Source organism: Dendrobates tinctorius, unplaced genomic scaffold, assembly GCF_039654945.1.
Source record: "Dendrobates tinctorius isolate UK_male_01 unplaced genomic scaffold, ASM3965494v1 ptg000034l, whole genome shotgun sequence".
Classification (NCBI taxonomy): Eukaryota; Metazoa; Chordata; class Amphibia; order Anura; family Dendrobatidae; genus Dendrobates; species Dendrobates tinctorius.
This window is the reverse complement of record NW_027361702.1, coordinates 4,629,322-4,645,288: the sequence shown is the minus strand read 5'-3', so window position 1 is coordinate 4,645,288 and position 15,967 is coordinate 4,629,322. Positions and strand designations below refer to the sequence as shown.

At 46.0% G+C, this 15,967-nt stretch overlaps 1 long non-coding RNA gene across 1 annotated transcript; it reads right to left on the bottom strand.

Annotated features, from left to right (window-relative positions):
• Window positions 1-776: 776 nt before the first annotated feature.
• On the bottom strand, window positions 777-12,840 carry LOC141087496 (uncharacterized). The gene is made up of 5 exons (XR_012231674.1): window positions 11,931-12,840; window positions 11,329-11,438; window positions 11,089-11,233; window positions 8,799-9,982; window positions 777-1,204 (listed from the first exon to the last, which is right to left on the bottom strand). It is a non-coding gene; the product is annotated as an uncharacterized lncRNA (long non-coding RNA).
• Between the last annotated feature and the right edge of the window lie 3,127 nt (window positions 12,841-15,967).

The window sequence follows — 15,967 nt, the reverse complement described above, 5'->3', positions numbered from 1 at the left end:
GTACACGGATATCCCACATGTGGGAGAAAACTACTGTATGGGCACACGTTGGGGCTCGGAAGGGAAGTAGTGACGTTTTGGAATGCAGACTTTGATGGAATGGTCTGCGGGTGTCATGTTGCCTTTGGAGAGCCCCTGATGTGCCTAAACTGTGGAAACCACCCACAAGTGACCCCATTTTGGAAACTAGACCCCCCAAGGAACTTATCTAGATGTGTGGTGAGCACTTTGAACCCCCAAGTGCTTCACAGAAGTTTATAACGTAGAGCCATAAAAAAAAAAATCAGATTTTTTTCACAAAAATGATATTTTTGCCCCCAATTTTTTATTTTCCCAAGGGTAACAGGAGAAATTGGACCCCAAAAGTTGTTGTGCAATTTGTCCTGAGTAGGCCGATACCCCATATGTGGGGGTTAACCACTATTTGGGATCATGGCGGGAAAGAGCACCGTTTGACTTTTTTAACTCAGAATTGGCTGGAATTGAGATCAGATGCCATGTTGCGTTTGGAGAGCCCCTGATGTGCCTAAATAGTGTAAAAAAAAAACAATTTTAACTCCAACCCTAACCCCAACACACCCCTAACACGTTGCGGATACTGCTGCAGATCCGCAGCGTTTTTGGCCCTGCGGATCCGCAGCAGATTTTGCTGCGTTGTACGCTATCATATTCTATGTAAAATAAAAACCGCTGTGCGGAAAAAACCTCGCGGATTCGCAGCGTTTTTTTTTTCTCTGCAGCATGTCAATTCTTTTTGCGTATCTGCGGCATTTCTGCACCCATTGACTTGCATTGAGTCAGTTAAATCCACAGCAAAACCGCATATGGAAGAAAGATCTGCGTTTTTGCTGCGGATTGGGATGTCAAAAACGCTGCAGAGGGCAGTGATGTAGGAGGAAGAGGAAGTGTGTGGGTGGAGTGTAGTGTCCGGGAAGAAGGAGTCGCCATATTGTCAGCAGCATGGAAGGCTATCGTTGCATGGGGATCAATGTCAGCCGTCTGATTTTATTTGGTATGTATGTGTCTGTCTGCGTCAGTCCCCATGCGGCGATAGTGCGTCAATTGTGCTTAGTCGCCGTATGGGACTGCTGCGACCGAGCACAATTGTGAGTCAAAAAAACACATAAAACATACATACATGTAACATACATGACATAAAACATAGAATACATACCACAGCTTGGTCCCTGAAGCCCTCTGTCCTCTAGAAAAGAAGTAAAAAAATTAAACCAAATTTATACTCTGTCCGCAGAAATCCCAAATCGATTGTTCCACGGCGATCTATTCTGTCCTCTGGCGATACAGTCGCCGTTTCCCGAAGTTCTGCAGCTCCGTGCTCTCTTTACGGCAATAGAGCTGCGTGGAAGTTTTCCCACGCAGCAGTGCCGTAAAGCGAGTACCGGAGTCACTTAACTCCGGTAAACTCTCACGCATGCGCAGTAACACACTGCAGGAGCTTAGCCGTGTAGAGCAGTCACATCTCCTGATGTGACTGTTCTCCATGGCAGATCGTCGTGGGACACTCGATTTTGGACTACATCGGACCAGGGAGTATATTATTGGTTTGTTATATTTTCTAGAACGAGGGCGTCACTTGGTGGATTACCAGAAAAATATAATTTTGCCAAAAACTGTCTTTATTTCATTAAAATACTTTTATTTTGTGTTTTATTTCCTTTTATTTTTTAGATTAATAATGGATCGGCGTCTTATTGACGCCTCTCCACTATTAAATCGGGCTTAATGTCACCTTACAGTCAAAGGTGACATTAACCTTTTATTACCCCATATCCCACCACTACACAGGAGTGGGAAGAGAAGGGCTAAGTGCTGGAATTTGCACATCTTACAGATGCGCCATTTCTGGGGTGGCTACGGGCTGGTAATTTGTAGCCGGGGGGGGGGCAATACCTATGGCCCCTTCCTAGGCTATGAATATCAGCCCGCAGTTGTCTTTCTGGCTATAAAATATAGTGGGACCCCATGTCATTTATTTTGGGGGGTCCCCCTATTTCTATAGCCAGAAAGGCTATGCAGACAGCTGAGGGCTGATATTCATGGTCTGGGAGGATCCATGGGTATTAACCCCTTCCCAGGGTACAAATATTAACCCCTTCGTGACCGGGCCAATTTTTAAAATCTGACCAATGTCACTTTATGTGGTCATAACTCTGGAATGCTTCAACAAATCCCAGTAATTTTGAGACTGATTTTTCGTGGCACATTATAATTTATGATAGTGGTAAATTTAGATTGATATATTTTGTGTTTATTAAAAAATATCAGGAACTTGACAAAATTTAAAAAAAATTGCAGCTTTCAAACTCTGAATGATTATCCCTTTAATCCAGATAGTCATACCACAGAAAAACATTAATAAATAACATTTCCCTCATGCCTGCTTTACATCATCACCATTTTTAAAACACTAATTTTATTACCCTTTTAGGAGGTTTAAAAATGTAGCAATAATTTTTCATTTTTTCAAGGAAATTTACAAAATTTATTTTTTTGAGGGACCTATCCAAGTTTGAAATGACTTTAGGGGTGCTATACACTCACTGGCCACTTTATTAGGTACACCATGCTAGTAACGGGTTGGACCCCCTTTTGCCTTCAGAACTGCCTCAATTCTTCGTGGCAGAGATTCAACAAGGTGCTGGAAGCATTCCTCAGAGATTTTGGACCATATTGACATGATGGCATCACACAGTTGGCGCAGATTTGTCGGCTGCACATCCCTGATGCGAATCTCCCGTTCCACCACATCCCAAAGATGCTCTATTGGATTGAGATCTGGTGACTGAGGAGGCCATTTGAGTACAGTGAACTCATTGTCATGTTCAAGAAACCAATCTGAGATGATTCGAGCTTTATGACATGGCGCATTATCCTGCTGAAAGTAGCCATCAGATGTTGGGTACATTGTGGTCATAAAGGGATGGACATGGTCAGCAACAATACTCAGGTAGGCTGTGGCGTTGCAACGATGCTCAATTGGTACCAAGGGGCCCAAAGAGTGCCAAGAAAAAATTCCCCACACCATGACACCACCACCACCAGCCTGAACCGTTGATACAAGGCAGGATGGATCCATGCTTTCATGTTGTTTACGCCAAATTCTGACCCTACCATCCGAATGTCGCAGCAGAAATCGAGACTCATCAGACCAGGCAACGTTTTTCCAATCTTCTACTGTCCAATTTCGATGAGCTTGTGCAAATTGTAGCCTCAGTTTCCTGTTCTTAGCTGAGAGGAGTGGTACCCGGTGTGGTCTTCTGCTGCTGTAGCCCATCTGCCTCAAAGTTCGACGCACTGTGCGTTCAGAGATGCTCTTCTGCCTACCTTGGTTGTAACGGGTGGCAATTTGAGTCACTGTTGCCTTTCTATCAGCTCGAACCAGTCTGCCCATTCTCCTCTGACCTCTGGCATCAACAAGGCATTTCCGGCCACAGAACTGCCGCTCACTGGATTTTTTTTCTTTTTCGGACCATTCTCTGTAAACCCTAGAGATGGTTGTGCGTGAAAATCCCAGTAGATCAGCAGTTTCTGTAATACTCAGACCAGCCCTTCTGGCACCAACAATCATGCCACGTTCAAAGGCACTCAAATCACCTTTCTTCCCCATACTGATGCTCGGTTTGAACTGCAGGAGATTGTCTTGACCATGTCTACATGCCTAAATGCACTGAGTTGCCGCCATGTGATTGGCTGATTAGAAATTAAGTCTTAACACACAGTTGGACAGGTGTACCTAATAAAGTGGCCAGTGAGTGTATATTGGAAAACCCCAAACATGATACCATTTTAAAAACTGCACCCCCTGACATATTGAAAACTGCTGTCAGGTAGTTTATTAACCCTTCAGGTGATTTTCAGGAATTAATGCAAAGTGGTATAGCTGGAATGAAAAAGTGTTTGTTTACCACCTAAATGTCGCTAACTTCTCAACTGGCCGCAGTAGCCAGGAGACTCTAAGGCTGCTATTTTGCCATGAACTGCTATGGCAAACATCAGGACCACACAATCATGATCTCGGTGTGTCAATTAGATAAAGTGCAAAACCCCACAATCTATTAACCATTTATTTGATGTAGTCACTTTTGACAGCAGTAACTAAGGGGTTAAAGATATGGACGGTGCCAACACTGATCATTTGTGATACAGCAAGTTGTCAGATATAGTGGACAGCCAACAGCTGCTGGATTGTCACCTGTATGGGGATGATATTCCCTTATATCTCAGGTCAGTAAATATACGTATTGCCTGTCATGAAGGGGTTAAGCCGCAGCTGTCTGCTTAGCCTTTCTGGCTATAAAATATAGGGGGACCCCCCACGTCATTTCTTTTTTGGGGTCCCCCTATTTCTATAGTCAGAAAGGCTACGCAGACAGCTGAGGGCTGATATTCATGGCCTGGGAAGATCCATGGTTATTAACCCCTTCCCAGGCTACACATATTGGACCCCGGCCGTCGGCTTTCCCACTCTGGCGCAGAAAATTGCGCGGGAGCCCACGCATTTTTTGTCGCTAACCCCTTTTGTTAGCTACCCAAAATAAAAACTTAAAATAAAAATATATTTAATTATTTCTGCATTTTGTGATTAGGGTTAGGATTAGGGTTATGACTGGGATTAGTGTTAGGTTTAGGATTATGGCTGGGATTAGTGTTTGGTTTGGGATTAGGGTTGGGATTAGGGGTTGGGATGTGTTAGGTTTGGGATTAGGGTTGGGATGTGTTAGGTTTGGGATTAGGTGTTTTTGTTTGTGTTATCCTTCGGCCTGTGGTTATGGTAGGTTATATTTAAATATCTAATTTTTTTTTTGGTTGTTGACTATAGTATCTAATGACATTATTGTAAACATTGTAGGTACGTTATTTTCTTCCCATATGGGACCCCGCAGATGAGGCATACAAGGACCGATCTTCCCGTGACCACTGCTGTACAAAACCTTTAAGGCAGCTATATCCCGAATGGGATTCATTCCCAAATGCAACACAGTTGCAAATTGGTAATTATGTTATTTAAAATGTTTCTATTAGTTTTTAAAAATGTGATTAAGTGTTTATTTTTGATTTTTAGAGAAAGATGTTAAACAAAGGCGGCGGTCGGTGAGGGACAGAGTCCACAAATTTGTCTCCAGCTGTGCCAAAAGTTGCTCCTCTCCCACCAGGCAAACCTCATTTTATGATGAGCTACAATTTCTGCTAACAAGCAGGACATTGCGGAGGTAATTTTTTATTAAAAAAATCAAAATCTGTAATTACAGCTATTATCACGTGGTATAGCACAATTGGCTGCGTATTGAATGCTGCATACAGCTGCAGCACTCAATTTGTAGTGTCCAGATAGAACAGCATAGTGGAGATGTGATGAAATCCCCTCTCAACTATGCGTACAAACATGGAGGTGGCAGACCTATGTCATCGGACATGTGGCACGTCTTTTGACACCACAGCATGTCACTTGTCTTGCGTTTCCCTCTGTCTCCGCAAGATTACTAGCACAGTATATTGATAGCATGTGTTGATTCTGCATGTGTTTTAACCCCTTCACGACCAATGACGCCACATAGGTGTCATGAAACCTGGTACAAATCTGACCAGTGACGCCTATGTGGCGTCATGCCTTTAAAGCCCCCCCTGCGGGTCGGGTGATCTAGGTCACTGAAAGGTCACCCGACCCGCAGATACAGGGGGCTTTGTTCTTCAGCATAGGGGGGCGTGGCTTCGCCCCCACGTGACTACGATCGCTCTGATTGGCTGTTAAAAGTGAAACAGCCAATCAGAGCAATAGTAATATTTCATCAATGAAAATTGATGAAATATTACAATCCAGCCATGTCCGACGCTGCTGTAGCATCGGACATGGCTGGTGAAAGCGATCCGACCCCCCCCACCCGTTAACGGGGGCGATCTGCCCCCCGCCACTGAATGACAGTGGCGATGTGACGCCGCTGTCATCATCTCCCCCCCTGCCTTCCCTCCGCTCCCCCCGGCTTCCGATTGCCCCCCTCCCACCTCCCGGTACTCACCGAGTGCCGTTATGGCTCCCGGTGTCCTGCGGTCCTGGACCATGGACGCCACCATATTGGAAAATGGCGGGCGCATGCGCAGTGCGCCCGCCGGCTCCAATTTCCATTCATTCATTTTGATCACTTTCACAGTGATCAAAATAGAATGAAATGTAAATATCCCCGTTTATCACCCCCATAGGCAGGATCAACTAATAAAATAAAGAAATTATTTTTATTTTTCCATTAGGGTTAGGGTTGGAAGGAGGGTTAGGGTTGGAAAGAGGGTTAGGGTTGGAAAGAGGGTCCGGGTTGGAAAGAGGGTTAGGGTTGGAAAGAGGGTTAGGGTCCAGGTTGGAAAGAGGGTCCGGGTTGGAAAGAGGGTTAGGTTTGGAAAGAGGGTTAGGGTTGGAAAGAGGGTTAGGGTTGGAAAGAGGGTTACAATTAGGGTTATGGTTGGAATTAGGGTTAGGGTTGGAATTAGGGCTAGGGTTGGAATTAGGGTTAGGGGTGTGTTGGGGTTAGGGTTGGGATTAGGGTTAGGGATGTGTTGGGGTTAGGGCTGTGGTCAGGGGTGTGTTGGGGTTAGGGTTGAAGTTAGAATTGTGGGGTTTCCACTGTTTAGGCACATCAGGGGGTCTCCAAACGCGACCTGGTGCAACCATTGATTCCAGCTAATTTTGCGTTCAAAAAGTTAAACGGTGCTCCCTCCCTTCCAAGCCCCGACGTGTGCCCAAACAGTGGTTTACCCCAACATATGGGGTATCAGCGTACTCAGGAAAAATTGCACAACAACTTTGGGGGTCTAATTTCTCCTGGTACCCTTGGGAAAATAAAAAATTGGGGGCTAAAAAATTATTTTTGTGGAATATTTTTTTTTTATTTTCACGTTTCTGCGTTATAAACTTCTGTGAAGCCCTTGGGGGTTCAAAGTGCTCACCAGGCATCTAGATAAGTTCCTTGGGAGGTCTAGTTTCCAAAATGGGGTCACTTGTGGGGGGTTTCCACTGTTTAGGTACATCAGGGGCTCTGCAAATGTTACATGGTGCCCGCAGACCATTCCATCAAAGTCAGCATTTCATAATGTCACTACTTCCCTTCCGAGCCCCGACGTGTACCCAAACAGTGGTCCCCACCCACATATGGGGTACCAGTGTACTCAGGACAAACTGGACAACTTTTGGGGTCTAATTTATCCTCGTACCCTTGTGAAAATAAAAAATTGCGCACTAAAAAATTTTTTGAGGAAAAAATATTTTTTATTTTCATGGCTCTGCGTTATAAACTTTTGTGAAGCACTTGGGGGTTCAAAGTGCTCACTATGCATCAAGATAAGTTCCTTAGGGGGTCTAGGTCCAAAATGGGGTCATTTGTGGGGGAGCGCCAATGTTTAGGCACACAGGGGCTCTCCAAACACGATATGGTGTCCGATAACGATTGGAGCTAATTTTCCATTCAAAAAGTCAAATGGTGCTCCTTCCCTTCCGGACCCTGCCGTGCGCTCAAACAGTGGTTTATGACCACATATGAGGTATCGGTGTACTCAGGAGAAATTTTTTAACAAATTTTAGGATCCATGTGAAAATGAAAAAACTGAGACTAAAAGACAATTTTTGTGAAAAAAAAGTACTTTTTTTTTTTACATATCAATTTGTGAAGTACCTGGGGGTTCAAAGTGATCACTATGCATCTAGATAAGTTCCTTGTGGGGTCTAGTTTCCAAAATGGGGTCACTTGTGGGGGAGCTCCAATGTTTAGGCACACAGGGGCTCTCCATACGCGACATGGCAACCGCTAAATAGTCCAGCATATTTTCCATTCAAAAAGTCAAATGGTGCTCCTTCCCTTCTGAGCCCTGCCGTGCGCCCAAACAGTGGTTTATGACCACATATGAGGTATCGGTGTACTCAGGAGAAATTGCCCAACAATTTTTAGGATCCATTTTATCCTGTTGCCTATGTGAAAATGAAAAAATTGATGCTAAAAGAAAATTTTTGTTGGAAAAATTAAAATGTCCATTTTTTCTTTCCACGTTGCTTTAGTTCCTGTGAAGCACCTGAAGGGTTAATAATCTTCATGAATGTAGTTTTGAGTAGCTTGAGGGGTGCAGTTTTTAGAATGGTGTCACTTTTGGGTATTTTCTGCCATATAGACCCCTTAAAGTGACTTCAAATGTGAGGTGGTCCCTAAAAAAAATGGTTTTGTATATTTTATTGTAAAAATGAGAAATCGCTGGTCAACTTTTAACCCTTATAACTTCCTAACAAAAAAATATTTTGTTTCCAAAATTGTGCTGATGTAAAGTAGACATGTGGGAAATGTTATTTAGTAACTATTTTTTGTCACATAACTCTCTGGTTTAACAGAAAAAAAATTCAAAATTTGAAAATTGCGAAATTTTCTAAATTTTCACCAAATTTCTGACTTTTTCACAAATAAACGCATAAATTATCGACCTAAATTTACCACTAACATGAAGCCCAATATGTCAGGAAAAAACGATCTCAGAATCGCTAGGATCCGTTGAAGCGTTCCTGAGTTATTACCTCATAAAGGGACACTGGTCAGAATTGCAAAAAATGGCCTGGTCATTAAGGTCAAAATAGGCTTGGTCATGAAGGGGTTAAACATGCGTTATCACCATGTGTAAGAAAAAAAGTTGGCAGCGCTTTCGGCTGAGCAATCTTTTTGCTGCCTCCAAAGCGATGCTCCTACGCAGCACGGAAACATACCCCAATCAATATGTTTGTTTTTTTTCACACAGCACTCAAGGGAACATTTTACCTCCTGCTGAGGATGAATCCGAAGATGGAGCAGGAACTTCATCTGGAGCTGGCGGCACATGTTCTCCATCTCTGCTGGTGCCCCATCTTCATCAACTGCTGGCACATCGGCGTCCGCCGCTGCTGGAGTTTCTGGTGCCGAAGAAGCGGTTACACAAAGAGCTGCCTATCCGGTGTCAGGAGAGCCAAACAAAAAAAAAAAAAACTAAAAAAAAAGTGATACAACCATCAAAGCTGCAACTGAGACTCTGGCAGTGATAAAAAAAATTAACGACTGAGGATGAGTTCGATTTTTTTGCCTTGCAAATTGCAAACAAGGCTCGCTCACTGACACTGGATAGGCAGTCCATTTTCACGAATCTGGTGCAAATGTCACTGACAGCTCTGCAGGACCCTGCTCCAATTTCTCCATATGATGAAATTTTGATGGGGTTTTTTGGAGAAGAAACCAAGCCCAACAACAAACCCAACCTGACTACCAAACAAGTCGACCATACAGCACTGAAATGCCCTCACCAACTGCAAGTTACCCTACGGATGCATCAACACTAGCTATTACCCGCAGTACCATAACTTAGTCATTTGGTGTTCTTTATAAACATTATCATAAGGAGGATATAAAAGGGCTATAACCTGTGTTATGGGTACATGAGCGCAGGACTATGGGGTAGAGAATATGTATGATAGTCTAGGGAACAGGACTATGGGAAGTAGAAGAATCTAGAAACATTTTTGGGAACAAAACCCACTTAGTAAAAAGAAAAAAATAACGCACATAAAATTAACAATCCAAATACATACAGAATAATTTTTTTTTACTAAAAAAACATTTTCATGTTGCTTGACGGGTCCTTCATTGGTGCCGCTCAATCTTATTCTTTCATCTTTCACTGCTGTTCAGGGTGCCCAACACCATCACAGGAGTTTTGCCAGTGCACAGGACCTTCTAGACTCATAAAATAGTCAGTAAAAGTTTCTCTCACACACACACCCGAGTTGGATGGCCTTCCCAGACCCACGTTGCGCATCCGGCAGCCAAGTCTCCTCGGTTGGGGAAGACATCACCATGAGCTGCAACTTCTGCCAGATGACGGTACATGTGCACCTTACAATTTTAGAGATGGTGGATTTACAATTCTAAATTGGAGGTGTAAAGATGTGTAGCTCTCTACTGTGGCTAAAAATCTGCAAAGAAAATTAAAAGATTATTAGAAATGTCACACAAAAATGTAAGGGAACCTGTCAGCAGTTATGGCCGCTATAAGATGCGTCCACCGCCTTTCAGGTCTTATCTGAAGCATTCTATAATGGTGTCGCTAACGCCCCGGTCTGACACGAAAGCTCTAAATAAACACAAAATTACAAACAATTGCGTGGGGCGGTCACGTCAGATGGGAGTTGAAGGTCCGCGTCAGGCCACTCTGATCTTTTCGCACCACCGCCGCCCTCCTGCTTGCTTCAACGCTCTACTGCTCAGCCGTGGTTATCTGGCCTGTTGAGGGCAGAACGAATTCCTGCAGTGAGCAAGCGCCAGGAAAGGTCTGAGAGGCCCAGCGCATGCACACCTCCGGACTTTAGTCCATACTCATCAGAACATAAAAGTACGCCTGTGCAGTACAGCAATGAAGCAAGCAGGAGAGTGGTAGTGCATTAACCGGGGCGGTTAATTATAGAATGCTGCAGATAAGCCCTGAAAGACAGTGGACGCATCTTATAGCAGCAACAATGCAGACAGGTTCCAGGCGTGTTTTACATATCAGGATATTTGTGGTACCGTAAAAGACTGTACCAAAGATATCCATGTCAATGTGTCTGTGTGTGCGAGGCACACATGTGGCAACCGTGTGCCGCCCATGTGCTGCATCATTTCCACACAGATGGCTAGCTGGGAACAAGCGCTACAGAAAGTGCAGTTACAAGGTGGCAGGTGCTGAAGACAAATCCCATTCTTCCTTGATGGCAGTGAAATCCTGCAGACCAGGGGAGAATGATGCCAGCACCTGCCGCCAGGAAACAGCGCTTCCTGTAGCGCTTCACCAGTGCAATGCGTGTTACACAGAGGACATCAATGTGTGTTCTCCATGTGCACGTGTGCATGACAGTGGCAGCGTGTTTTGCCCACTGACACATGATCCGCAAAAACACGCTGACATATGCATAGACCCATTAATTTAAGTGGGTCTACATGTGTCAGTGTCTCCAGTACATGTGAAAACTTTCATCACACGTACCGGATACAATGACGTGTGAAAGATGCCTAATGACATACAAACAGAAAATTAGTTACTTACCGCAAAGTGATGAGCAGCCTTTCCTCAGCAATGATGGCCTTCCTCATTAACATATCAGCCAATATAAGATGGGGACACAAGATTTGTAGCAGATTATCAAAGGCGGTGATTGTAAGCCGGTAGAACGACAAATTTTTCCAGATATCTGCAAAGTTGACATAAAAAAAATGAAAAAAAATGATTATATATTTTCGGACACATTCTAAGTTGGAAACTATCTTGAGATATTTGGCAACTTACCTCCTCAAATCGTTGTAAAGAACATAAAAATGCCCTTTCTCTGTTCTCTCCACTAAGAGTGGGTGCACCCACAATTTACAGGCTCACATTCTCCTGTGCTGCTGCTCGGCCTAAAATAAAAATATTGTTTTAGTACACAACACAGTGAAAAAACAGACATGTCAAGAATTTTCGGAATCCTAATCCCAAACCTATTCCTAACCCCAACCCAAACCCAAATCCCAACCATAACCCTAATCCCAACCATAACCCTAGTCTATTCCTTATCCAAACCCTAATCCCAACCCTAACCCCAATCACAACCTTAATCCCAACCATAACCCTAATCCCAACCACTAGTCTATTCCTAATCCAAACCCTAATCTCAATCACAACCCTAATCCAAATCCCTACCATAACCCAAATCCCAACCCCAAGTCTATTCCCAATCCAAACCCTAATCACAACCCTAACCCCAATCAACCCTAATCCAAATCCCAACCATAACCTTAATCCCAACTATAACCCTAATCTCAAACCCCAATCGCATTCCTAACCCTAATCCCCACCCTAAACCGAATCTCAACCCTAACTTAATCCAACCCTAATCTACTTTATCTTACCTGCTCTCTGTGACGCATCAGGATTTGCAGCAAACACCCCAGCATGAGTATTCTGAATGGCCTGCGGACCGATAAACGCTGCGCGCTATACTCTTCAGCCCGCTGGGCACTCTGCTGCTCATTTCTGGCACTCACCATTGTTGATTTGGTAAAAGCAAAATAGAGAATGGAAGAAGGGGTTGGACAAGATAATAACATCAATTTTTTTTTTTCTTTAGTCTAGTTTGGCAAACTATCTGTTGCTGTGAAAAAATGCAGACAATTCCACAGCCAAAACCACATCAAAAAAGCATCAAAAACGCACCTGCGTTTTCTGCCAAGAGCTGCGGATTTTGTGCAGAAAAATCCGGGGGAGAATCCGCAACGTGTGCACATAACCTAACCCTAGCTCTAATGGGAAAATGGAAATAAATGCTTTTTTTAATTTAATTTTTCCCTAACTTTGGGCGTGATAAAGGGGGGCTTGATTTACAATTTATAGCAGGCAGCTGTAACTCTAAAAGACGTTTTTTATTGTAAAAAGTTTTTAATTTATGGGGGCTCTACATAGCGCTCCATTTAATATAGTGGACCCCACATAGCCATCCATTTAATATAATGAGCCTGACAGATTTCCTCATATAATGGGACAGGGGTCACATATAGCCCTCCATTTTTATTATAATGTGCTCTACAAAGCATTCCATTTAATATAATGAAACCCCCAGTTTTACATAATATAAAAGGCTCTACATAACCCTCCATTTAATATAATGGGACCTGCATAGCACTCTTATAATGTGAATCAGAAAGCCTTCTATTTAATATACAGTGGGGAAAAAAAGTATTTAGTCAGTCAGCAATAGTGCAAGTTCCACCACTTAAAAAGATGAGAGGCGTCTGTAATTTACATCATAGGTAGACCTCAACTATGGGAGACAAACTGAGAAAAAAAAATCCAGAAAATCACATTGTCTGTTTTTTTTTCATTTTATTTGCATATTATGGTGGAAAATAAGTATTTGGTCAGAAACAAGCAATCAAGATTTCTGGCTCTCACAGACTTGTAACTTCTTCTTTAAGAGTCTCCTCTTTCCTCCACTCATTACCTGTAGTAATGGCACCTGTTTAAACTTGTTATCAGTATAAAAAGACACCTGTGCACACCCTCAAACAGTCTGACTCCAAACTCCACTATGGTGAAGACCAAAGAGCTGTCAAAGGACACCAGAAACAAAATTGTAGCCCTGCACCAGGCTGGGAAGACTGAATCTGCAATAGCCAACCAGCTTGGAGTGAAGAAATCAACTGTGGGAGCAATAATTAGAAAATGGAAGACATACAAGACCACTGATAATCTCCCTCGATCTGGTGCTCCACGCAAAATCCCACCCCGTGGGGTCAGAATGATCACAAGAACGGTGAGCAAAAATCCCAGAACCACGCGGGGGGACCTAGTGAATGAACTGCAGAGAGCTGGGACCAATGTAACAAGGCCTACCATAAGTAACACACTACGCCACCATGGACTCAGATCCTGCAGTGCCAGACGTGTCCCACTGCTTAAGCCTGTACATGTCCGGGCCCGTCTGAAGTTTGCTAGAGAGCATTTGGATGATCCAGAGGAGTTTTGGGAGAATGTCCTATGGTCTGATGAAACCAAACTGGAACTGTTTGGTAGAAACACAACTTGTGTTTGGAGGAAAAAGAATACTGAGTTGCATCCATCACACACCATACCTACTGTAAAGCATGGTGGTGGAAACATCATGCTTTGGGGCTGTTTCTCTGCAAAGGGGCCAGGACGACTGATCCGGGTACATGAAAGAATGAATGGGGCCATGTATCGTGAGATTTTGAGTGCAAAAATCCTTCCATCAGCAAGGGCATTGAAGATGAAACGTGGCTGGGTCTTTCAACATGACAATGATTCAAAGCACACCGCCAGGGCAACGAAGGAGTGGCTTCGTAAGAAGCATTTCAAGGTCCTGGAGTGGCCTAGCCAGTCTCCAGATCTCAACCCTATAGAAAACCTTTGGAGGGAGTTGAAAGTCCGTGTTGCCAAGCGAAAAGCCAAAAACATCACTGCTCTAGAGGAGATCTGCATGGAGGAATGGGCCAACATACCAACAACAGTGTGTGGCAACCTTGTGAAAACTTACAGAAAACGTTTGACCTCTGTCATTGCCAACAAAGGATATATCACAAAGTATTGAGATGAAATTTTGTTTCTGACCAAATACTTATTTTCCACCATAATATGCAAATAAAATGAAAAAAAAACAGACAATGTGATTTTCTGGATTTTTTTTTCTCAGTTTGTCTCCCATAGTTGAGGTCTACCTATGATATAAATTACAGACGCCTCTCATCTTTTTAAGTGGTGGAACTTGCACTATTGCTGACTGACTAAATACTTTTTTTCCCCACTGTATTGTGCCCCCTATAGCCTTAAATTAAAAATAATTACTCCACATAGCCTTCCTTTACCCGTGCCACAAGACCGCACAGCCACTGTCCCGCTGGCGCGCCACCGAAGCACAGCCACTGTCCCGCAGGCGCGCCACCGAAGCACAGCCACTGTCCCGCTGGCGCGCCACCGAAGCACAGCCACTGTCCCGCTGGCGCGCCACCGAAGCACAGCCACTGTCCCGCTGGCGCGCCACCGAAGCACAGCCACTGTCCCGCTGGCGCGCCACCGAAGCACAGCCACTGTCCCGCTGGCGCGCCACCGAAGCACAGCCACTGTCCCGCTGGCGCGCCACCGAAGCACAGCCACTGTCCCGCTGGAGCGCCACCGAAGCACAGCCACTGTCCCGCTGGCGCGCCACCGAAGCACAAGCCACTGTCCCGCTGGCGCGCCACCGAAGCACAGCCACTGTCCCGCTGGCGTGCCACCGAAGCACAGCCACTGTCCCGCTGGCGCGCCACCGAAGCACAGCCACTGTCCCGCTGGCGCGCCACCGAAGCACAGCCACTGTCCCGCTGGCGCGCCACCGAAGCACAGCCACTGTCCCGCTGGCGCGCCACCGAAGCACAGCCACTGTCCCGCTGGCGCGCCACCGAAGCACAGCCACTGTCCCGCTGGCGCGCCACCGAAGCACAGCCACTGTCCCGCTGGCGCGCCACCGAAGCACAGCCACTGTCCCGCTGGCGCGCCACCGAAGCACAGCCACTGTCCCGCTGGCGCGCCACCGAAGCACAGCCACTGTCCCGCTGGCTCGCCACCGAAGCACAGCCACTGTCCCGCTGGCGCGCCACCGAAGCACAGCCACTGTCCCGCAGGCGCGCCACCGAAGCACAGCCACTGTCCCGCTGGCGCGCCACCGAAGCACAGCCACTGTCCCGCTGGCGCGCCACCGAAGCACAGCCACTGTCCCGCTGGCGCGCCACCTAAGCACAGCCACTTTCCCGTTGGCGTGCCACCGAAGCACAGCCACTTTCCCGTTGGCGTGCCACCGAAGCACAGCCACTTTCCCGTTGGCGTGCCACCGAAGCACAGCCACTTTCCCGTTGGCGTGCCACCGAAGCACAGCCACTTTCCCGTTGGCGTGCCACCGAAGCACAGCCACTTTCCCGTTGGCGTGCCACCGAAGAACAGCCACTTTCCCGTTGGCGCGCCACCGAAGCACAGCCACTTTCCCGTTGCCGCGCCACCGAAGCACAGCCACTTTCCCGTTGGCGCGCCACCGAAGCACAGCCACTTTCCCGTTGGCGCGCCACCGAAGCACAGCCACTGTCCCGCTGGCGTGCCACCGAAGCACAGCCACTGTCCCGCTGGCGTGCCACCGAAGCACAGCCACTGTCCCGCTGGCGTGCCACCGAAGCACAGCCACTGTCCCGCTGGCGTGCCACCGAAGCACAGCCACTGTCCCGCTGGCGTGCCACCGAAGCACAGCCACTGTCCCGCTGGCGTGCCACCGAAGCACAGCCACTGTCCCGCTGGCGTGCCACCGAAGCACAGCCACTGTCCCGCTGGCGTGCCACCGAAGCACAGCCACTGTCCCGCTGGCGTGCCACCGAAGCACAGCCACTGTCCCGTTGGCGTGCCACCGAAG